Below are 25,460 nucleotides of genomic sequence, written 5' to 3' on the forward strand. Positions count from 1 at the left end.
CTGCAGAGATTCACAACAAATAACAACAAGTGTGGTCTCAGGACAAAAAGCTACTTTTCTGCCAAATTTGGTGTAATTCTGTCCAGCGGTTTGGGCTGCATACGTTTCTAAAGACTCCATGGGAAAAAACATGGGAAACACACTATTTGACTCCCCTTTTTCTCAGCCCCCACTTGACAGATCATCCTAAAACTTTCTGTGCACAACAAGACCAAAATTGAAACTTTCAAGAAAATTGGTCAAACAGGACCAAAGTTAAACAACACTTTTTCTATGGAAACTATGCCCTAACTATAACTACCTACAAGTGACTGCCAGTAGGTAATATGGGGGTCACCAGTAGGTAGTTATAGTTAGGACAATTGTTTTCCATAGACAGAAGCCCATATTTATGCTTTTTGCCACAAAACTGCGCTAATGTAGTTTTGCAGCAAAAAGTTTAGCGCCGGCTTGCATCATTTAACAATCCCAGCTGGGCACCATATTTTTTGAATGGTGCAAGCCGGCGCTAAGCTTGGGCTACCGTCTCAGAAGAAGATGCTAGCCGGGTGGGGGTGGCGGTAGGAAAGGAGGGGGTTATGTGTCAGAAAATGATGCTAGCCTGGTTAGAGGCAAAAAAAAATGCCTCTAACCTGACTAGAGCCATTTGCTGGCGCGCAACCACCAAAAACATAAGTCCTGTGTTAGGAAAGACAGGAGTCATGCCCACCACCCCTATGGCCACATAGGGGCCCCAAGTTAGAGCCCCTGATGTAAAAAAAAAGAAAACAAATACTTACCTTGACGTACCTGGGATGGGGTACCCCCTCCTCCGGTGTCCCTGCACCCAACCTCCTATAACCACCCAACTCTACTCTACACACTGCTGAATGGTCGGTCTCTCTGGGTGTCAGAATAGGTGTGAGAGAGTGTCTCAGGGTGTGAGAATGTCTGTCGGGGTGTGAGAGTGGGTATATGAGGGTCTGATTGGGCCTATTAGTGGGTATGTGAGGGTCTAAGTGGGTTTCTGAGTGGATGTGTGACAATTTAAATGGGTCTTGTGAGTGGGTGTGTCAGTGTCTGAGTGGGTGTGTCAGTGTCTGAGTGGGTCTGTGAGTGGGTATATCAGTGTGTAAGTGGGTCTTTGAGTGGGTGCATAAGGGTCTGAGTGGGTATGTGAGTGGGAGAAAGAGATTGAAAGAGAAAAATTGAATGAGAGAGAAAGAGACTCACGAGAGAGAGAACGTTTTTTTAGGCTTTGATGAATGATATACTTAGAATGAGTTATTTATGGAAAAAGTTAACAGAACCATGTATTTGGCAATTAAAGAGAATGACATCACCTTTCATTTGGAGCCTTAATCATTTAACGTTAAAAAGAAATTAAAGAAAGAAAATGATCACTGACACACGTGGAGTAGAACCCTCAACGTTCAGTGTAAGTGTCTATGGCCTTAATATTTAGGCCATAGGTGACTCCTTGATGTGATGCTTGCAGACATACTTAAGACAGTTAACCCAGGCATGTGATTGGAAAAAAACATGAATGTTCCATCACTAGGAAGGTTTACAGTCAAAACACTAGTAAATAAACAAACACAATGCCAAGTAATTTGAACCTTCGGCCTACTGAGTGACAGCACAAGACCTTGACCATTGGACCAAAAGTGACTCCATCTTGCTAGTCTGACTCTTTGAAGTCATTGCATGGAGAGACCATTGCAGTAACAATCTCTCTCTTGTTTCCATTCCTTTATGCAATGGAAGAGAGAGAGAGTGACAGGATGTGAAGGGAGCCCCACAGCATTTCTCCAACAAGCAGGGAGCTGTTTTAAATAGCAGCTCCTTGCTTGTAGGAACAATGTTTTGATCTGTTTCCCTGTACTCATATTTGAGTGCAGGGAAACAAACTTCATACTTATATTTTGATGTCTAATATCAAAAAATAGGAGTTTGCACCATTTTGTTGATGCGTGCACCTACCTTGCGTCAATGAGATGCAGGGGTAGGCGTAAAGAATGGTGCAATCCCCATATCCCCATATTTATCCCCCCTGCTAAAATGACACACAGGTGGGACGATGGGCTAAATAATAGTGCTTAGCGTGCTTTGCACCATTATTTAATGCCTGGTGCCCTCCCCAAGCCACAGGGACACCCCCACCCACACCAGAGGGACACCGGAGGATGGAGGACCTCATCCCAGGTAAGTCTGGGTAAGTAATTTTAAGGTTTTTTTTTTGCAATCAGGGGCCCTAACTTGGGGCCCCCTGCATGGCACAGGGTGCCAAGGCCATGCCCAGGGGACACTTGTACCCTGTGCTGGCCAATAGGTTGGTGGGTATGACTCCTGACTTTCCTAAGACACTAGCCCAAGTTTAGCGCTGGCTTGTGCCATTCTATTAATACGGCGTCCAGCTTGCGTTGTTAAATAAAGCAAGCCGATGCTAAACTTTTTGCCGCAAAACTGCGTTAGTGCAGTTTTGCCCCAAAAAGTATAAATCTGTGCCTGAATCCTGTACTGCACCTGTGCATCTTTGGTGGATGAGTGGATGGAGGAATGGATCAGAAGGATATGGATGGATGGATCGAGGCAAACTGCAGAATTAAATTAAAATTAAAATTAAAATTAAAGTTAAATATTATAAACAATAAATTAAAACAATTACAATTTAAAAATACGAGTACAAATTTAACTATAAATATATATACAATAAAATAAATATAAATATTTAAATGAAAATAAATTTAAAATGAAATTGGAAATGGCATAAAAATAAAAATAAAAAATAAAAATGTAAAAATTATAATAGAAAAAAATAAAAATAGAAACCTTAATATTTTTTTTTAACAATGACACAAAATGGCTGCCAGTCAGCCACATGTTCAAACAACAATGAGCAAGGAGAAGGCATGAAGAACAAAGAACACAGGTAAGCCTATGGCCAAAATGGCTGCCTGTCAGCCAGATGATCAAACAACAACAAAACGGAGCAAGGAGGCATGGCAAACAAAGAACAAATGCAAGCCTATGGCAAAGGGACACTGGCTGCATCCACAACATGGCTGCCAACCACATGATCAAACAACAACAACAACGAGGCATGGCAAACAAAGAACACATGCAGTCCTATGGCAAAAGTACACTGGCTGCATGCACAAAGTGGCTGTCAGCCACATCGTCAAACAACAAGAACAAGGAGCAAGGAGACCAAAAGAAGAACATATGCAAGCCTATGGCAAAGAGACACTGGCTGCTTGCTCAAAATGGTTTCCAGACACATGGTCATGCTCAAACAACAACTGCAAACAAGGAGGCATGGAGAACAAAGCACACCTGCAAGCCTATGGCATGGGACACTGGCTGGATAAAGTTTTATCTTCCCACTTAGAAATTTTGTTGAAGATGTTTCTTCGACTGGGACGAAGTCACAAGTTGAGGCTGACCTCGCTGGAGCCCTTTTCGGATATGCATCCTGGGAGGCCTCGGCCAACTGGTTTATGTTTAGACTTAGAAACATTTTTGGGACGAGCCCCTTTGTCTGGGACCAAGTCAAAAGTTGAGGCCAACCATGGTGGAGCCCTCCTCGGATACAATGCACAGGAGGTCTCATTCAAACTTTTACCTTCGGACTTAGAAAAGTTTTTAGAGCTTTTCTTCCCCGACTTCGGAGAAACCTCCTCAATAAGTTGATTTTGATGCAGTGATATCAGGTTGCCTTTCCCCGAACCCCTTGTAAAAACCTGGAAGTCCAGGGCTCTGGAGCTATTTAGTGGCATAAACCTGCAAGTCAGGCCGGGTTGCAGTTGACGTTGGGCGGCTTGACTCTCGCTGTCAAGTCAGCCCACTTATGGAATTTTTCCAAAGCTGCTCCAAACTTCTACATAGTTCTGGATCCTCTTCCAGAAGTACGTTTAAGGTACTTCAAGTGTCCATATCTCACCCCATTCAAATCTAAACTCTAAGATTGAATTTTTGCCTTCTTGTTTTTTGGAGGAATGTTGCTCCCTGGGATTAAGTTTTGCCACACTTTCCAGGAAGTGGTCAATCAAGAGGAAAATGGCCTACATGTGATTGGACAGGAGCACCCCCCTGCTTGCTACCCCTGGGGCAACGAAAAATATTGCAGAGCTGTCCCACACGTCAGACCCCTACTGGAAAAAGACAAGAAGAAGTAGGACTGCTCTGCTGTATCCCTAGCCTGCACCTGGACACTGTACTCAGAAGGACTGCATCAGCTGCAAACTTTGGGCTTCACCAAGAAACTTTCCCTTACTTCTACAACTTCAAGAAGGTACTCCCTGTAAGCTACAGGTAAAAAGGAGCTGACCAGAGTCCCCTGCATCACTTCCTGCAAGAAGAGCCCAGCTGACCAGCGTCTAGTGACCATTGGAGGATTCTGTCCAGGTGCATTCTAAGGAGCAAATCAGAACTCCTGGATCAAGTTGTGAACACTTCAAGAATCAAAAAACGACCTCTGGGAGATCATCTATTGTAAAAAGCTCCATATGTTTAAGAGGTGCATTAATGGAGTTGTAGTTCCAGATCCTTAGAGGCAAACCAGAGCCTCTGAATCCTTGGCTGGTGCTGTGGACCACTTTACTGAATCAAGAAACACTTCTGAAAGTAAGTGTAACAGTGTTACATCGTGGTTAGCCTGTACAGTGCGACTTTTTCAACCCCTTGAGTTCTATTTGCTTCTAAGCACTAGTTTTACTTTTAATATTTAAAAAGTCATATTTCCGGATCTCTACTTTGGAGTTTTGTTGTTTTGGTTTCATTTGAAAGATAAACATATTTCCAATTTTTATAAATTGGTGTTGGATTTTTATTTGTTTTGTGTTTTAGTTATTTATTGTTTTGTTAATATTAAATGCTTTGCATACCTGTTCCCTGCATTAAGCCTAACTGCTAATGGGCCAAGCTACTAAGGGTTGAGAAAGGATTCTTTTACTGAACCCTTGACTGGACTTAGTGGGGGTTTGTGTTCTATTGCTAAGTGTAGGTACCTACCTGCCCTTACCAATAACCTACTTTCCATAAATACGTACTGCCTTCTCTGGTAGGAAATAGATGTGGAAAACAGCGAGCTTCTAAGTTATTCTCCAAAACACTTAATGGAGCTCCTTTCAACTCTTCCATTTGAAAGAGATCAATAGCATCTCACATAATCTCTTTAGAATATAGAGAATCAATATTGTAGTGTTTGTAGATTTCTTCTGATCTGGTTTGTTCCATCTTTTCAGATTAACTGCTTGATGGTAATGTGTCATCCTCCATATGTGTAATATCTTGAAGAACATCTACATGTTTTTACTAAATGTTATTTTTTCCCAGATATAATGTTGTTTTTTTCCTTTACTAGCATCTGTTAACTCTTGTGATATCTTTTTTCTGTGGTAGCGTTACAATTAACTAGGATTACAAGTCCTTCTTCCAATACTTTCTGCACCCCTACAGTTTCAATATTCTGCTTCAAATCTAATGTCAAGTACACAACTCCACTTTTAAGATTTTTCTGGAGTTCAGTGGGAGGTAACTTTCCTGTCTTTGGCTCCTTACGGACAATAGTTTGAAATGAATGTATACATTGTATAAGTAGAGATTCATAAACATTCAAATCCTGAACTTACTGTGTAACTGAATTTAGTTCTAACTTGTTATTCACTACTCTAGCTGGAATCTTATTGTCCTCTAACTTGTTATAACAATACTTGCATAGAACGTTTTGGGGAATAATCAATGTGTTTCTCTACAAATAAATAAGCTGCAAATTCTTGCAACTTTTCTCTATAGTCATCTTCAGTTTTCGAAGACACAATAACATAACGAGTTTGAGCTTTATAGAGAGTGCGTCACAACATATACAACCACATTCTGGTTTCTATGAAGAGACTGTGACAAACTTTCTAATCTCTTCAAAAAAGGTTTTCTACTATAATACATGTTTCCTGTTCCACTACACCTGCAGATACCAAGGTGGTCATTACAACCCTGACAGGCCGACGGACAAAAAAAGGGAATTACGACCCTGGCGGGAAACCGCCAACTAAGACAGCCACTTTAACACATCGCCCGCCATGGTGGTACAGACAAACAGCGCGGCGGTCACCGCCAACAGACAGGCGGAAGACAATGTACCGCCCACACTATCACAACACACCAATCCGCCACCTTTTCCGGGGTGGATTCACCGTGGATAAAAACACGGCGGAAACAGCTTTTGCTATGGGAAAACGCTCACCTCAACACATCCCACGAGGAACGAGGACACCATGGAGCCGGAACTACAAATCTTACCTGCCGTTGCATTCCTGCTCATCTACGACCAACAGCGACGTAGGCGCAGAACAAACCAGTGAGTACAGCACCTACGACACGGGGGAGGGGGGAGGCAAAAGTTACGGGGACACCCACCAAACACCCCCACCCTCACATATTACAACATACACACCAATGCAGTATCAAAAATCACAGTAACAACCCACAATCCCCCCGGAAGAATGCAAAGACAAAGCGAATAGCGGTCAAACTTTGTATTGTGCCAATATACTACTCATTAAAAAATATACCTTTATAAATATCACAAAATCAGTCAAAAATAAATGTACAATACAAGAAGTAGTGCAGAGATGTACACAACAATGTCCGTGCACCAACAGTCCAAAAATGCATGGGCGACGCCCACAATAGATACCTGACCAAAATCCGAGAGAACACTGCCGGGGTATCAGATAGAAACAATAAAGGCACCTCAGGGGGAAGGGAAGGGGGGGCACCTCAGCCAGATGAATGTGAAGCCAGATCCACGACGGGGCTCCATGACTATTGATGTATCCTGGGGAGTGCAAAGCCACAGTCTCTCAAGTCAATTCAGTGGGTGGGTTGCCCACTGTGCCGTCCTGGGGAGTGCAAAGCCACAGTCTCTCAAGTCTCACAAGTGGGTGGCTTGCCCACTGTTACATCCTGGGGAGTGCAAAGCCACAGTCTCTCAAGTCTCTACAGTGGGTGGCTTGCCCACTGTTACATCCTGGGGAGTGCAAAGCCACAGTCTCTCAAGTCTCTACAGTGGGTGGCTTGCCCACTGTAACATCCTGGGGAGTGCAAAGCCACAGTCTCTCAAGTCTCTACAGTGGGTGGCTTGCCCACTGTGCCATCCTGGGGAGTGCAAAGCCACAGTCTCTCAGCGGTGCTTAGCCATGGCGGTCTTTGCCCTGTTCAGCGGTCTTCACCATGGCGGTCTTTGCCCGGTTCAGCGGTCTTCACCATGGCGGTCTTTGCCCTGTTAAGCGGTCTTCACCATGGCGGTCTTTGCCCTGTTCAGCGGTCTTCACCATGGCAGTCTTGGCCATGTTCAGTGGTGCTTAGCCATGGCAGTCTTTGCCCGGTTCAGCGGTTTTCACCATGGTGGTCTTTGCCCTGTTCAGCGGTCTTCACCATGGCGTTCTTTGCCCTGTTCAGCGGTCTTCACCATGGCAGTCTTGGCCTTGTTCAGCGGTGCTTAGCCATGGCGGTCTTTGCCCGGTTCAGCGGTCTTCACCATGGCGGTCTTTGCCCTGTTCAGCGGTCTTCACCATGGCAGTCTTGGCCTTGTTCAGCGGTGCTTAGCCATGGCGGTCTTTGCCCGGTTCAGCGGTCTTCACCATGGCGGTCTTTGCCCTGTTCAGCGGTCTTCACCATGGCGGTTTTTGCCCTGTTCAGCAGTCTTCACCATGACAGTCTTGGCCTTGTTCAGCGGTGCTTAGCCATGGCGGTCTTTGCCCTGTTCAGCGGTCTTCACCATGGCGGTCTTTGCCCTGTTCAGCGGTCTTCACCATGGCAGTCTTGGCCTTGTTCAGCGGTGCTTAGCCATGGCGGTCTTTGCCCGGTTCAGCGGTCTTCACCATGGCGGTCTTTGCCCTGTTAAGCGGTCTTTGCACTGTTCAGCGGTCTTCACCATGGCGGTCTTTGCCCTGTTTAGCGGTCTTCACCATGGCAGTCTTGGCCTTGTTCAGCGGTGCTTAGCCATGGCGGTCTTTGCCCGGTTCAGCGGTCTTCACCATGGCTGTCTTTGCCCTGTTCAGCGGTCTTCACCATGGCAGTCTTGGCCTTGTTCAGCGGTGCTTAGCCATGGCGGTCTTTGCCAGGTTCAGCGGTCTTCACCATGGCGGTCTTTGCCCTGTTCAGCAGTCTTCACCATGGCAGTTTTTGCCCTGTTCAGCAGTCTTCACCATGACAGTCTTGGCCTTGTTCAGCGGTGCTTAGCCATGGAGGTCTTTGCCCGGTTCAGTGGTCTTCACCATGGCGGTCTTTGCCCTGTTCAGCGGTCTTCACCATGGCAGTCTTGGCCTTGTTCAGCGGTGCTTAGACATGGCGGTCTTTGCCCTGTTCAGCGGTGCTTTTCCATGGCGGTTCTGGTACGGATATTGGTGTGTGGCATTACGATCTCCACACTGGACATTGGTGTGTGGCATGACGAACTCCATACTGGACATTGGTGTGTGGCATGACGAACTCCATACTGGACATTGGTGTGTGGCATGACGAACTCCACACTGGACGTTGGTGTGTGGCTTGACGTTCCATCATTGCCCAGCGGGGCTGTGGGATTCTGGACCCTCATGGGCTGTGACTCCGGCGGTGGCGGTGGTCTCCTGACCAGTGACGATACTTGAGCCCTCCTGGGCTATGACTCCGGTGGTGGTCTCCGGACCAGTGACGATACTTGAGCCCTCCTGGGGTGTGACTCCGGCGGTGGTCTCCGGACCAGTGACGATACTTGAGCCCTCCTGGGCTGTGACTCCGGCGGTGGTCTCCTGACCAGTAACGATACTTGGGCCCTCCTGGGCTATGACTCTGGCGGTGGTCTCTGGACCAGTTACGATACTTGGGCCTTCCTGGGCTATGACTCTGGCGGTGGTCTCTGGAACCAGTTACGATACTTGGGCCCTCCTGGGCTATGACTCTGGCGGTGGTCTCTGCACCAGTTACGATACTTGGGCCCTCCTGGGCTATGACTCTGGCGGTGGTCTCCTGACCAGTGACGATACTTGGGCCCTCCTGGGCTGTGACTCTGGCGGTGGTCTCCTGACCAGTAACGACAGTGCTGGCGGTTGTGTCTGGACCGCCAGAAATGATGACGCACTTCTCCGCCGTGACACTCACAACAGGTTGGGGAGACTTCCTCTGGACCTTCCCCACCTTCTTTTGAGTTACAGATGACTCACCAATCGCCTTGGATCCCATGTCACTGTGTCCCACCAGGAGTCTTGACACGGTCGCGTCGTCCACTGTCCAATTTCTGAGCCTTTACAGGGGGTGGGCTGACAGTGCCTTGGCTCCGGGTCCTACTGCCTGCTCTGGTGGACGGGGCACTCCAAAAACCTGGAACACGCACCACTGGTACTGGAGGCTTTTTGGCTGAGGCGCTACGACAGGACTGATGAATTGGAGGGGGGGCGGGAGCAAAAAGGTCAATTTGACATAGGGACAGTTTCCGACGTACACTGGGATGGGTAGCTGGAGGGGCTCTGGGAGTGGAGGAAGAGGAGGTGGTTGTAGGAGGTGTCACTTTAGCTGTTTTGGGTGCAGGTGCAGGTACTGGAGGCTGTCGTGAGGTGGATAGATGTTGGGTGAGTGATTGCTGGCGTTTGTGTACTTTGGGAGGGGGTGTCACAGACACACTGGGAGAGGACACAGAGGACGTGTAAATGGCAGTGGAGGTGGTGAGTGCAGGTGAGCGGCTTGTGGTGCTGGGTGTCCTGCTGCAAATCCTAGTGCCTGTAGATGTGGTGCATGCAGGTGTGTGTGTAGACGACACTGGGAGGGAGGAGGGAGAAGAGGAGGAGGGGGACACAGTGGAGACAGTGGATGTTGCTGTGTCTGTATGGGTCTAATGCTTGTGTGAGTGCCTGTGGTGTGTGTGGTGCCTATGTTTGCTTGAGCTACTTGTGTGTTTTGACTTGTGTGCATGCTGGTCTGTAGGTGTGCTTGGGATGGGCTGGCGTACAGGGGATTGGGTCTGGGTGGAGGAAGTTGGAGGGGGGAGGCTGGACACAGGGACAATGGCTGCCATCAGTGCTGAGGCCAGAGATTGCAGGGTTTGCTGAAGGACAGCCTGACCAGAATGAATGCCTTCCAGGAATGCATTACCGTGTTTCAACTCTCGTTCTACACCCTGGATGGCATTCACAATGGTAGACTGCCCAACAGTGAGTGACCTGAGGAAGTCAATGGCCTCCTCACTGAGGGCATCTGGGGTGACTGGGGCATGGCCAGAGGTGCCTGGGGCGAAGGTGATGCCCACCCTCCTGGGTGAGCGGGCTCGGGGCGAACGCTGTGGGGCTGCTGGGAGGGCGGTGCTGGTAGGGGAGGTGGCGGCTGTACCTGTTGAAGTGGGGCGCACAGATGGTGCCGCCACCACAGGGGAGCTTCCATCGGCGGACGAGTCCGTGTCGCTGTTTGGTGATCCTGTGGGCGACGTGAAGCTCCCCTCGCCCTCTGTCCCACTGGTGAATTCAGAGTCTGTGGTGTGGCCCTCCATGGCCATGTGGGATGCAGCTCCCTCGTGCTCCGGTGCCACTGTACCTCCGCCTGTTGATGCTGATGTACAGAAGGACAGGGAGAGCAGAAAAATGGTGGAGACAGAAGAAAGAGAGTTTTAGTGCATGGCATACCGCTACCGTTGGCGGACAAGACAAACGCATCAGCCCCCTGCATTACGCCATGCTCCTGCCCTCTGCACATGCAATTTCTGGGATATGGCCTACATGGCAATGGTAGAAATCTGCCCACATGGATGGCAAAGGGGCAACAATACATCAATTTGCCTTGTATTTTGAGCTGGGGTAGAGTGCCACATGGCCTACATAACGGAGGGGCCTTGCCTACCTAACTCGCCCTGGCCTAGGGACACCCACAGCCCACCACCCCCACCCAGACAGCTCCACTCCACGCAAAGTCCATAGATTGAGGTTGTACTCACCCCCTTGTGTCTGCTGTGATGTCCTTAAGCGCCCATCCAACTCCGGGTAGGCCACCGCCAGGATCCGGAACATCAGGGGGCTCATGGTGCGACGGGCACCCCTCCCACGTTGGGAGGCCATCCCCAGCTGAGCCTCCGGCGTCTTCTTGCTGCAGCGGCGAATGTCCTCCCATCTCTTCCGGCAAGGGGGTGCCCCGTCTCTGGTGGGCCCCCTGGGTCCGGACTTCCTTGGCGATGGCACGCCAAATGTCCCTCTTCTGGTGGGCGCTGACCTACGTGACATGCACAAGGAAAGAGGAACAGTCATTACTTACAGCACCGTCGTTGTAATTGGCCCCCTCCCAACTTTATCCCTGTGGCCCATTCATCCCCATGCATGACTGTTCTATGTACTCTGCCCCCTTCCCTCATCCACCCAGCCCTCTCCACCCAGGCCTAGCCCATCCAACGTGCTCCCTGTGTACTAACCTGTTGGTCTGGAGGACCGTAGAGTAGCGTATACTGTGGGAGGACCCCATCCACAAGTTTCTCCAACTCCTGTGCAGTGAAGGCAGGGGCCCTTTCCCCAGACGCAGCAGCCATTGTCGCTTCCAGACCGATGTCACAGCAGCACTAGCAGTGTAGGTCCTCTCCTGTCGAAGGTCAGGTATCTAGTGATTGAAGAGATAGAAAATGGTGGTGACGTCCGCGGCGGTGTGCATCATCACCGCCAGCGCACCTGTTCATTGGCTCCTGGGACCCATAGGGTCCAATGTTAACCAATGCAGCATTGCGCCGCGCTCTACGACCGCCTACCGCGACGGTGTCCAACGCCAGCGCAGTTACCCCACAATTCCAATGTCCCAGTTTAGAGGTCAGGCAGCCGCCATTTCAGGGGCCCACATGGCTTCAATTACTACTGCGTCGCACATACGAAGGCCTACACTAAAAACCTTTCCCGGATGGGTTAATTGTCTGTTGTAGTCTTGTGTGTGACTGTGGGTACATACCTGGAGGAATGCTCACAGTTTCTTCGCTGTTGTCCTTCTTAGGCACCGTCAGTTGGGACATATTGGAAGATGGCGGAATCTGCCGGTGTACCGACCGCTGGTGGACCTGTTGACAATGGAAGAGCGACATATCATCGTGACCTACCGGTTTGACCGTGCCACAATCCAGGAACTATGTACCCAGTTGGAGCCAGACCTGATGTCACCAATCCGCCATCCGACTGGAATCCCCCCTGACGTGCAGGTGCTGTCAGTGCTCCATTTCCTTGCAAGTGGGTCTTTTCAGACAACAGTGGCCATGGCTTCATGGATGTCCCAGCCTATGTTTTCCAACGTCTTGTCCAGAGTGTTGTTTGCCCTGCTGAAACACGTAAGGAGATACATCATTTTCCCTGAGGTGGCGGATTTGCCTACAGTGAAAGGTGACTTCTATGCCCTTGGACATATCCCCAACATCATAAGTGCCATTGATGGTACCCATGTAGCTCTGGTCCCCCCCGCAGGAATGAACAGGTGTACAGGAACAGGAAGAGTTATCATTCCATGAATGTCCAGATGGTCTCTTTGGCAGACCAGTACATCTCGCAGGTAAATGCAATGTTCCCTGGCTCAGTGCATGACGCCTACATCCTGCGGAATAGCAGCATCCCTGATATGATGGATGAACTCCAGAGGCACCGTGTATGGCTATTGGGGGACTCTGGTTACCCCAACCTGTCCTGGCTACTGACCCCAGTGAGGAATCCCAGGACCAGGGCAGAGGAACGGTACCATGAGGCCCATGGGCGGACTAGGAGGGTGATCGAGCGGACCTTCGGCCTCCTGAAGGCCAGGTTCAGGTGCCTCCATATGACAGGTGGGTCCCTATTCTACTCACCAAAGAAGGTGTGCGACATCCTCATCGCCTGCTCCATGCTTCATAACATGGCATTGCGACGCCAGGTGCCTTTTCTGCAGGAGGATGATCCAGATGACGGTGTTGTTGCAGCGGTTGAGCCTGCGGAGCCTGTGGACAGTGATGAGGATGATGCTGATGAAGATGAAAATGACAACAGGGAGTCAGTCATACAGCAATATTTTCAATGAGACACAGGTGAGTACAGTTTCATGTTTCACATCATATTATATTTCACACGTCTACCTCTATCCTATACCTACATTTTACTCCCTATTTGGTAACTGAGTTGTCCCCTTCCATTTCAGTTTCAGTAATGTGGTAACCTACGTGTCAACAGCTTGCACCCTTGAAAGGCTTGTGATGTGTGACATTGGTATGTTGACCCTCCAATGGGTAACCTTTTTTAACACTGTAATTGACAATACAAAGTTCACAATCATTGACTGACTCCAATATTATTGAGGTTTCAAGGGTGTTTATTGAAGTGCATAAAAATGTAGGGGGTTTGTGAAATGGGGAGAGGTCATGGTGGAAGAATGTCCATGGCAGAGTCCAGTCTATTAGTCTCACAGGTACATTGCACATCTGGCCACTGGAAGTGGAGCTGGGGCAGTTCCAAGCTGGACAGGGTAACAAAGTGGGACAGTGGGGGGACAATCAGGGTGGTCTTATTTCCTGGCGGGCGTCTTGCCATCTTGCTCTGTCCTGTTCCTGGATCTCAGGGCCCGCTTTCGTGGTGGTTGTCCGTCTGCAGGGGGTGGGGTGCTGGTGTGTTGGTCCTGTGGTGGGGCGTCCTGTCCACTAGCGCCGGCGGAGGTGGTGGGCATTTCATCGTCCTGGCTAGTGTCAGGGGCCCCTTGGAGTGCCACGGTGTCCCTCAAGGTCTTTTGAATGTCCGTCAGCACCCCTACGATGGTGCCCAGGGCGGAGCCGATGGTCCTGAGCTCCTCCCTGAACCCCAAATACTGTTCCTCCTGCAGACGCAGGGGGCCATATTTATACTTTTTGACGCAAAACTGTGCTAACGCAGTTTTGCGCCAAAAAAATTAGCGCCGGCTAACGCCATTCTGAAGCGCCATGCGGGCGCCGTATTTATTGAATGGCGTTAGCCGGCGTTAGTCGACCGGCGCTGCCTGGTGTGCGTGAAAAAAAAACACGTACACCAGGCAGCGCCAGCGTAGGGAAAATTGGCGTTTGGGCGTCCAAAAATGGGGCAAGTCAGGCTGAGGCAAAAAAAACGTCTTAACCCGATTTGCGCCATTTTTTTGGGGCGCCCAGACGCCATTAACATGACTCCTGTCTTAGCAAAGACAGGAGTCATGCCCCCTTGCCCAATGGCCATGCCCAGGGGACTTCTGTCCCCTGGGCATGGTCATTGGGCATAGTGGCATGTAGGGGGGCACAAATCAGGCCCCCCCTATGCCACAAAAAAAAATTAAGAAAAAAATTACCACAACTTACCTTTTCTTCCCTGGGATGGGTCCCTCCAACCTTGGGTGTCCTCCTGGGGTGGGCAAGGGTGGCAGGGGGTGTCCCTGGGGGCTTGGGAGGGCACCTCTGGGCTCATTCTAAGCCCACAGGTCCCTTAACGCCTGCCCTGACCCAGGCGCTAAAATCCGGCGCAAATGCGGGTTTTTTAGTCCCGCCCACTCCCGGGCGTCATTTTTGCCCGGGAGTATAAATACGACGCATATGCATCGCAGTCATTTTTTAAGACGGGAACGCCTACCTTGCATATCATTAACGCAAGGAAGGTGTTCACGCAAAAAAATGACGATAACTCCATGAACTTTGGCGCTAGACGCGTCTAACGCCAAAGTATAAATATGGAGTTAGTTTTGCGTCGATTTTGCGTCGAAAAAAACGACGCAAATTTGGCGCAAACGGAGTATAAATATGCCCCAGGGTCTCCTGCAACTTGTCCAGGACCGTTGCCATCGTCTCCTGGGAGTGGTAGTATGCTCCCATGATGGAGGATAGGGCCTCGTGGAGAGTGGGTTCCCTTGGCCTGTCCACCCCCTGTCGCACAGCAGCCCTCCCAGTTCCCCGGTGTTCCTGTGCCTCCGTCCCCTGGACCGTGTGCCCACTACCACTGCCCCCAGGTCCCTGTTGTTGTTGGGGAGGTGGGTTACCCTGGGTGCCCTGCAGTGGTGGACACACCGCTGATTGACCTGTCCTGGGTAGGGAGTTATGGGCCCGCTGGGTGGGTGCTGTGCTGGGGTTACCAGAGGGTGTAAGCTCGGTGTTGGGCCGTGGCTGGGCAAGGGGAACCGACTGTCCTGAGGCTGACGATGGTCCTGGCTGGTCATCAAGATCCAGTACGGCAGAGCTGCTGTCGTCACTGTGGGCCTCTTCTGGGGCTGGAGTGGTGTTGTCTGGACCCTCTGGTGTGGTGACGTTCCTTCGGGTTCCTGCGGGGGTATAAGTACATGATTATTGCATGTGTGTGTTTCATGGTGTGCAATGGTTGGGTGTGCGTTAACCCCAGTGCAGGCATTCCTGTGTGGGGGCTTGTGTGGTGATGTTTGGGGGTGTTGTGGGTCTGTGCAGTGGGCATGCTTTAGTGATGGGTGTCCATGCTTAGTTGTGTCATGCAGGTCTTGGGGTTGGGATCGGTGGTTGGTGTTATGGGTAGATTAGTGAGGAGTTAGGGTGATAGGGGAGGGTGTGGGTGTGTGATAGCATGCAGGTAGGGTGGGGGATATGATAGTGAAGATTTGACTTACCAGTGTCCGTTCCTCCAACGACTCCTGCGAGGCCCTTAGGATGCAGGATGGACAAGACTTGCTCCTCCCATGTTGTTAGTTGTGGAGGAGGCGGTGGGGGTCCGCCGCCAGTCCGCTGTACCGCGATGTGGTGCCTGGATACCGTGGAACGCACCTTCCCCCGTAGGTCGTTCCACCTCTTCCTGATGTCGTCCCTATTTCTTGGGTGCTGTCCCACAGCGTTGACCCTGTCGACTATTCTTTGCCATAGCTCCAGCTTCCTGGCTATGAATGTGTACTGTACATGTGAGCCAAAAAGCTGTGGCTCTACCCTGAGGATTTCCTCGACCATGACCCTGAGCTCCTCCTCGGAGAAGCGGGGGTATCTTTGGCGTGACATGGGGTGGTGTGTGTGATGTGTGGGGTGGTGTATGTGTTGATGAGTGTGGTTAGTGTAGTGGTATGTGGTGTTTTGTGCGTGGATGTTGTGTGGGTGATGGTGTAGTGTGCCTCTGTGTGATGGTGTTATCTATTCTGTGCTGTCTCTCTCTGGCCTTCATCTCTAATTGTTGGTAGTAGGGGTTTGTGGGTGATGTGGGTGTGTGTTTTATATTGTGTTGGGTGTGTGGGAGTGGTGTGTGTATGTGTATCAGGTGTGTGTATTTGTAATTGTCCAATGTGGCTGTGTTTTGGAGCTGTGTGTGTCTTTTGAGCGCAGCGGTGTGTACCGCCAATGGAATACCACGGTTGAAAGACCGCCGCGTGGATTTGTGTGTCGTATTAGCATTGGCGTGTTTCTGTTGGCGTGGAGGTGGAGGATTTGTTTCCGCATATTTATCGCTGACCTTTGGTGTGGCGGACTTGTGTGGGTGTCTGAATTTCGGCGGAATCTGTGATGTGTGTCATAATAGCTGTGGTGGTCTCCCGCCGCCGCCGCTGTGTATTGGCGGTCTTCTGCACGGCGGTAAGCAGCTTTTACCGCCAATGTTGTAATGACCCCCCAAGTCTTCTTTTGCCCAGCACTCATCTTCAGGTCCAAAGAAACAAAACTGCACATTATCACAAACCCTTTCTGCCTCTTCCACTGCACCATGCAAAAGAGCTCTATTTCTTTCTCTTAAACATAGTGCAGAAGTCTTCCCATTGCAAGGCCCTTTTAAATAAAATTCACATTTGCCAGTGGTGTACAGCTAACATTCTACAATAATGATAGGTGTTTTGGAAGACTTTCTTTGATAAACATGCTAGTGAATGCCCCTGCAGAATTTTATAGTTCTTTACTGTGCATGAATCAAATCCTTGCAAAAAGACAATTTTCTGTTTAAGGCATTTACAATGGAAAGATACCTAGGAAAAGTCTTAATATGTCAATTGATTGCTGAAGAACACTGCAAATACTGCTATAATTCCACTTGCATACCAGGGCCTGTCTACGCCTTCCCTGTATCTCTTCAGCTATGACTTCCTCTACATTTCTAGATACCAGTACTAGTTTGGAATAGGAGAATCATCTTTCATAACATCGTATAGATTCATCAACTGCATGCACTTTCTTCTCTTGCAAGTAGCTTTCTTCATAAAAAAATGGCTCAGTACTAGAAGTATGTCTCCATGCACCACTGAAAACTTTGCAAAAATTAGTTCTATTGACAAGTCCTTTCTTCTAGTGTTTTCTCTTCATATTCAACACTATCTTATCTAGTGTTTTCATTCTGGTTCAAATCAAAATAAATAGCTTCCTTTTTAAAGCTTATCTCGTACACCCTCATCACATTCATTTTGTGTGACAGCTTCTCTCCTTTTATACTTCTTGATAGTTCTCATTAGATTCTAAATTACTTTGCTCTGGTTTTCTGGTTATACTCTGTGCTTCACTGTAGGATTTTTTACTTGTCACATCACATACTTTTATTCCTTTTTTAGTTGATCTCAAAATTTGTTTTTTATTTTCTTCATTTTGCTGTATTTTAACTCGACAACATAACATTTTAAGAAATGTCTTTTTTCTCTTATCAGTAGCTCATTTCTCTTTAACTACTTTTCTGCATTTTGCTCCTTTGGTTTCTCAGTTGTGGTGAGATAGTATTCTTGTCTCTGTTTCTTTCTTCTCTGACTTTTTGACAGCATTGTATGTGATGTCTGAAAAGAAACAGAGAAAGCTGATTTATGTTTTAATTAGGTACTTTCACATTAAATATTTAAATTACTTAATTAGCAATTCATACAGTTGTCCTATTATTGTATTGCTATCATTGTTCTATTAATTTTCAAGTTTATATTTCTGTGTGTTTCTCTGTGTCACTGCATGCATTACTCTGTCACTGATATAATACCATATGTGTCACTGTGTTCCTAAGAATATACACATGTTTAATACTCTGCATGGGTGAAAAGGTTGTCTCAAAATGTGCCTGCATATCTGAACTAGTCTATGTGTCCAGCTATTCAATATGTCTGGCAACATATGACTGACTATTGTACTAACTGTATGAGTCTCTAAATGTCTATAAAACCGACTGATCTAATATTTTAGGGTTAAGAAAGTGAGGGATATGTAAGTATGTTTGCAACTACTTTTGAGGCTGTTGCATACATAAGTAGTTTCTGAATGTGTGAATGAATGAATAAGTGCCTCTGTCAGTCTGTGAAGGGGCAAGAGATTGGCTGTATGCTTTGGAAACATGTATGTGAGTTCCGTTATGGTAGGCCTGAGAAATGTTTAAAGTACTATGCCAGTGTGTAGCTGTCTACTGGCTCTATGTCTCTCTACATGTGTATGTAAGAGCCTGGAAAAATACCTCAGTCGTTGTGTTAGGGAATAGAGGAGTATGTAGATGTGTCTGCAACTATCTTTCATACTTGTGCATACATAATTAGTTGCTAAGTATGTGACTGAATGTATACGTCCCTCTGTCAATGTAAATAGGTGAGAGAGAGATCTGTGCTAGGGAAACATGTATGCCAGTTCCTTAACGGGTGGTATCCTCTATGTAGTGCTTGGCCATCAGTTCTGGAAGTATATGAATACGTTTCTAAAACTGAAAAATACATCTCTCAATCATTTAAGCACAAAGCAGCATGCATGATGTCATACCTACAGCATATCTCAGGAGTGAGTTATTTCTATTAAAACATGGGTTTAAGACTTGACAAAGTGCTTTTAGCGGCCAGCTTGAGTGTTTAGTGAGAGTGGCCACATGGTCTCTGCACTAGTAGGCCCCACCTATGATTAAAGCAGTACTTGTCTGAATACATGACAAGATTGTATAACTACTTGCCTATGTATCTGAGTGAATGTAGGGGTCCACCTATAGTAGTGCCATGAAATGTTTTAGTAAATGTGTTGGTAGGTGACTGTTTTATTAGCTGTATGGCTCTGTAAATGAGTATGTACGTGGCTGAAGGAATACCTCAGTGCCTGTGTTAGGGAACAAAGTGGTATGTGGGTGTTTCTGCAATTACTCTTGATAGTGCTGCATACCTAAGTACTTTTTGAGTATGGAGTGAATGTAGAAGTTGCTTGGTCACTTTATCACTGGGAAAAATAGAACATCTATAATTTGGAAACATGTATGTCAGTCCCTTTATGAGTGTTATACTCTATGTAGTGCTTGGTTTAGGAGTATGCAAGTACAAGAGTAAGGGCCAGATGTATGAAAGCTTTTTGCATTCGCAAATGGTGCGAATGTCCGTTTGCGAATGCAAAAAGCCATTTCAGAATGTATTAAAGGCATTCTGTAAGCAATTAAAAGGAATCGCTAAAATAGCAGCGATTCCTTTAAATTGCGACCCTGTTTAGAGAGTCGCAAATTGCCACTCTCTAAATAAGAAATCACAAATAAGGATTCCTTATTTGCGATTATTAAACACATGTAAGAAGCAATTCCTTAATGCGAATTGGGTATTAAGGAATCGCTATTTACCACCAAGTTGAACTTGGTGGAAACCATGTGCAAATTTTAAAAATGCATTTAAAATGCATTTTTAAAATGTGCATGTAAAGCACATCTTACATGCCCTAAAAAACTTTTTGGGGTGCAGCAGAGGGGGCCTTAGGCCCCTAGCACCCTGGGGTTTTGCATTTCCAAAATTGCGATTTCCAGGTAAGAAATTGCAATTTTGGAAATGCAAAACATTTGCAAATATGGGCCTACAGGCCCATAAGTGCGGATGGAGACGGTATCGCAATTTGCGATTCGGTAATAGCATTTGCTATTTTTAAGAAATCGCTATTACCGAATCTCAAATGTGATACATTGCATTCTGCGAATTTGAAATAGCGATTTCTTAAAAATCGATATTTCCGACTCGCAAAAGGCCTTCTTGGTACATCTGGCCCTAAGTTTCTAAAACTGAAAAGCACAAACCACCATGCTTGATTGCATACCTTCATCATATCTCAGATATGAGTAATGATTTAAGGCTTGATAAAGAGCCTTTAGAGGCCAAATTGAGGTGGCAGTGAGAGTGCATACACAGGCTCTGCACTATTAGGCCTCACACATGATTAAAGAATCATTAGTCTGGATACATAACAAGAATGTGTCACTGCTTGCCTGTATGTCTGACTAAATGCGCAGTTCACTAATAATAGTGCCATGAGACGTTTTGGTAAATGTGACAGTATGCAACTGTCTGTTTTAGTACCTCTATGGCACTCTAAATGTGTGTGTAAGCAGCTGAACAAATACATTACTGTCTTAGGTATTAGAATGGTATGTGGGTGTGTTTGTAATTGTCTTTGATACTGCTGCATAAATAAGTACTTTCTGAGGATGTGAGTGAATGCAGTTGTCCTTCTGTAGATGTTTCACTGGATGTGATAAAGGCTCTATGCTTTTGTGAACATGTATGTCACTTGCTTTATGGATGGTATACTCCAAGTAGTACTTGGCATAGTAGCATGCAAGTACACAAGTAACTTATTAATTTATGGGTGGTATGCTCTATGCAGTACTTGCCATAGAGACCTGCAAGTGCATGAGTAACTTATTCTTCAAAAGGTATATCTCTTGTTTTAAACACAAAACAACATAGTTTATGGCATACCTACGACATATTTAAGAAATTTGTAAATTCTAATATAACATTGGTTTGACAGTTGACTAACAGCTCGTACATGCCGAGGGAAGCTGCCAGTGTGATTCCATAGACGGGGTCTGTACTATTAGAGCTGATGCACATTGAAACACTGCATGTTTAACTATGCCTAACAGTCCAGTACTACACATCTGATAGTATTAGTTTAAAGGACATATCCAACCATTTAAGCACCTACAAACCAGCCTTATAATTTGCCAACACCTACTCTAAAGAGTATCTAATTCATTGCTCTCAACTTTCACAGTCTCATGCTTCATATTCAACTACAGAGCACGTTTTTTACATATCAATTCTGAGTCTTATTTTCAAATGGAATAAATAGGACTTCAATTCCCAGGATCCAAAGAAAAACATTCTTTGTGAGCAGCACATCATGCACAGACATTCATATCGTTCACATCTTTTAAAACATTGTTAGGTATAGGTTTTGACCCTGAGGATGCAGTTCTTTTCTAGCAATTAGAGCATACAGTAAAGCAGCACATGTACAATATGCAGTTCCAAGGCAACAATTTTTGAACCAACTTCTCACACACCCATTCTACATCTCAGAGAGACTGCATCTTAGTCATGTATTAATAAATATATAAAAGCACTCACACGTCTACTCATAGATCATCTCAGGTTCTACTAGTACGCTTCTATATATTTAATCCTCTCTTTTAACAATTTCACATAGACATATGCATTTTTAATCAATTTGTTTTTTCTCAGAATTAATTGTAATTCACATACCTGAAGATTGAGTTTGTTGGTGAAATAGTTTATTTTTTCTCTTATTATAAAGATTCAATAGTCTCAGGAATTGTGAAAACTAAGCATTAGAACAACACACCACTCTCATGCAAAACAATAAAGGGCGACCTTTGCATATTTGTACTGTCTGATACTGCAAAAGGCAGCAAATAAAAACATACCATTCATATTTTAGTTCTATAAGTCCAGTTCAGAATGGTTAGTATATGTAAACCCTTTCATACACTTTTGTAAAGAAACCCAGTATGGTGGACTTTTTGTACATACTTGCATTTTAACAGTGATCATCGCAACGCTTTAGCAAAAAATAAAGGGTATTCAAAAACATATTTAGCTTGGTAGTTTTATGACTTTAAGAGTACAGTACACTTTATTAGCAAGCCCTCACTAGAAAATGAAAGCATTATTAAACAGCAATGAATTTAAACACCTTTAATATTTTTTTTAAAAGAACTCTGGGGCATATTTATAAGAAACTGGTGCATCAGTGCTGATGCACAAGATTTTTTGCGTCACCCCTGCCCCACCTAATGACACTATGGGTGTGCCGTATTTACAATACGGTGCACCATGGTTCACTTTAGGCAGATAGTGTCCATATATTTTACGTAATTGTAGCGCTTTACTACACTAACATAAAATTTTTTGATGTTAGTGCAGCAAAGTGCAAGAAGACCCATTGAATAAAATGGTGCGTCACTTTAACGCCTGCTTTGAACAGGCGCTGAAAATGATGCTAAAAAAGTGCAAATAAATCTTGTAGATTTCACTGCACCATTTTTGAAGGCCTCCTAATGCCGGAAAACCCCCTTTGTATACATTATGCCTGACCCAGACATAATGTGGCATAAGGGGTCACAAAGTGGTGCAATGCATTTATTTCACTATATAAATATGGTTTGGCGAAAATTGCCTCCTTGAACCATATTAGTGTAAATAAATGACTCTAGCGGCACAAGGGGGCACTAGGGCCTGGTAAATCTAACCCCCTTTCTTTAACACCCTTCCCTCAATACACTCTTAGCACAGTATCCATTGCAAAAGACTAGAATGAGTAGGTCACAAGTTCACAGCACATACTACAAGCACCATAGTAGTTACAAAATGAACTGCAGCAGGTGTGGTTTACTGTACAGTATGTACACTGTACTGTATTGTACTGTATTAGAATTTAGTATTTTAACCATAGCTAATCATGGATCAACTTACAAAGCCTGCATTTTCACACTATCCAAAGATATATGCTTTTATTAAACCAGGAGAACACCTCCAATTTTACTGGCTTACATTTTAAAAACTGCCTCATTCATCTCCAGTGTTCTCCTGTCTGCTACTACTGCTTCACTTCCAAATATTTATAGTGTAGGTTGTGGGTCACAGCTAGGTCTTTTGGGCTTGAGAGGCTGCCAGAAAAAGAGGCTCTCACAGAGACTTGGGTTTGGCTAATGTGGACATTAATTGGAACGGCCAGAGTGGGTTAAAGTGGCATCAATTCCTCCATTTGAGTGAAAGCATTGTTAATTGCAACCCCCTAACCTCATGATTTTGCTCTATGGTAGTAATGACCTTGGCACACTGACCAGGGTAGGACTGAAAATCCTAATGAAGAATGCCTTCGCAGAAGTGATGTTAATTTTCCGTCACACTTTCTTGGTGTACTCCAATGTGTGCCAATGGTAGAAATGGAAGTGGTCAAATCAGCTCTGTTCACAAATTGACCAAGCCAGGAAACATATTAATAAAACTGTTTCTACATTCCTCATAGACTATACCATGGGCTACATCTACAACAACAACCTGCTCTATGACGGGGATGATATCAATAAAAGTGATGGAGTGCTCTTCACAGAAGAAGGCACCAAAGTGATTCTTAGCAACCTGAAACTGTGCATCCGGTCTTATATGTAGCTATTACATACTCACAATAAACACAAAGGCTCTTCCAAGGACTCCACTACAGCCCAAAATTGTCCTTCATTTGTTATATTAAAATACTTTTTATTAAAGTTTTAAATTATTTGCAACAACCACGCAATCTTTGCAACATAGCCACAACTACACAAAAGAAAAGCTGACATTCAATAGACAACATCCCATTCAAAATACATTTTGAAAAACCATTATATATAAGGAATTTTCTACATTACACTAGATACATCACATTCTAAATAACTCTATAAATACATGTATGAGTCTTTTAGCGTTTCTGTGACTGCATGTATGAGACTTTGAGTGGGTCTGTCAGTAGGTGCACAACTGTTTCAGAAGTTCCTCTAGAGGATGTGTGAGACTTTGTAACTGGTAGTGTGACTTTCTGAGAGGGTCTGTGAGTGGGTACATGAGTCTCTAACTGGATCTGTGACTGAATGCTTGAGTCTCTGAGTTGCACTATGAGTGGGTACATGAGTGTTTGAGTAGATCTGTGAGTGGGTGCATGAGTTTGGGACATGCTCTTTGAGTGCACTGCCCCACAAGTTACAGCACCCATGACATCTTTAACACCATCATTAACAATATCAATGTAATATTTGCAGTACCATTTTGATGAAAAAATGTGCATGGCAGGGGCACAAGTTCTAGTTAACTTAGGGCACAAGTTATTGCTACTTGAGATAACTCTAACTATCACAGTTGAATTTATATTATTTAAATTGGGACCCTAACTATAACGTCCCTGTAACCTTTGTTTTTTCAGTGAATATATATATATATATATATATCTTTTCAGATAAGTTGACAGAAACCTGGATGCGCAGCCAGGTGGGTTGACGCATTGTTCCCTGATGCTGCTGCCAATAATCATCAAACCATCTTTACTCTGTATAGTGGAAAATACGAGCCCCTCCATTTGGGTGCTTAAAAAACAACATTTATTATGGCAAGGAAAAGCAAAGAATGTGTTTCGACCAAAACAGGTCTTGTTCACTATAGCACTACTCCTTAAATTGTTATATTTGAGCATGTTTGCCATGATGATTATTGGTGGTGACATCCGTGAATGAAGCCCTGACCTTCCTAACTGGGCATCCATATTTCTGACAATTCATCTGAATTCATGAAGGAAGTTTGCCGGATGCAGCGATTAATGTGTACTTGATGAAGACATTAAGGGCCAGATATAGCAAGCAGTTTTGCCCATTCTGTGTCTATGGGAAAATGTGTTCGTACATATGGCCCTAAATGTGTAATAATGTCTTCCCCCCAGATCAAGGTTATACGTTTACAAGCAAGGCACGCAGTTGGAAAACAGTGTTCCAGGTCCACAGCAAGACCTGACATAGGAAGAAAGAGGAGAACCCAGGAGTTACATGAACTATTTGTGATGGAGCACGCAGCTGGGAATGTTTGTACTAGGTCCGCGGTGAGACCTAAGTGGGGAAGTTTTTCAGTGGCTTTCAACATAGCCAGGGCACACTGTGGCAGAATATCTGTCAACATTTTTGAGTGCTGTGGGATACAAATTATTATGGCAGAGGAATTTTTGAAGGGTAGGGAGGCTTTGGCGTCAGTAATTTTTAAGTCATGTTCAAAAGCACTGAGAGAAATGCAGCCATGCCTATTCAGGGGAGTATTGCCTTATCTATAAAACAAAAGGGAAACCAGCTTGAGAGACTGAGATGCAAAGAAGTGAGTCAATGGGGGGAAGCCACATCTTTGCAGAATTTTCAGGATGTTGGACGTAATCCCCATGGACTGAGAATTGTGATTATTCCTGCTTTATGTAAACTTAAACCCCAGCTTCTGGAGGAGTCGGCTAAGAATACAAATGAGTGTTCAAATTTTGTTACAGCTCCTCGTTAAAAATGCATGGGAAGACCATAAGGAGCTGATGGGACAGATCCAGAGTCTAATTGATGAATTATTGAAGGAAGCGGATCAGGAGGAAACAAAAAAAAACATTAAAACTAGTGGATGACCGAATTAAGATTTTTGAGAAGGAAGTAATAGAAAGAAAACAGCTCAAATTTCAGTGAGTTGAGAGGGACTGTAATACAGGGAGAATACTTACTTTTGCTAAAAAAATTGACAAACAAAGGTTGGAATTAACAAAGGAGAAAACAATAGGG

The sequence above is a fragment of the Pleurodeles waltl genome, chromosome 7, assembly GCF_031143425.1.
Source record: "Pleurodeles waltl isolate 20211129_DDA chromosome 7, aPleWal1.hap1.20221129, whole genome shotgun sequence".
NCBI classification, from domain to species: Eukaryota; Metazoa; Chordata; class Amphibia; order Caudata; family Salamandridae; genus Pleurodeles; species Pleurodeles waltl.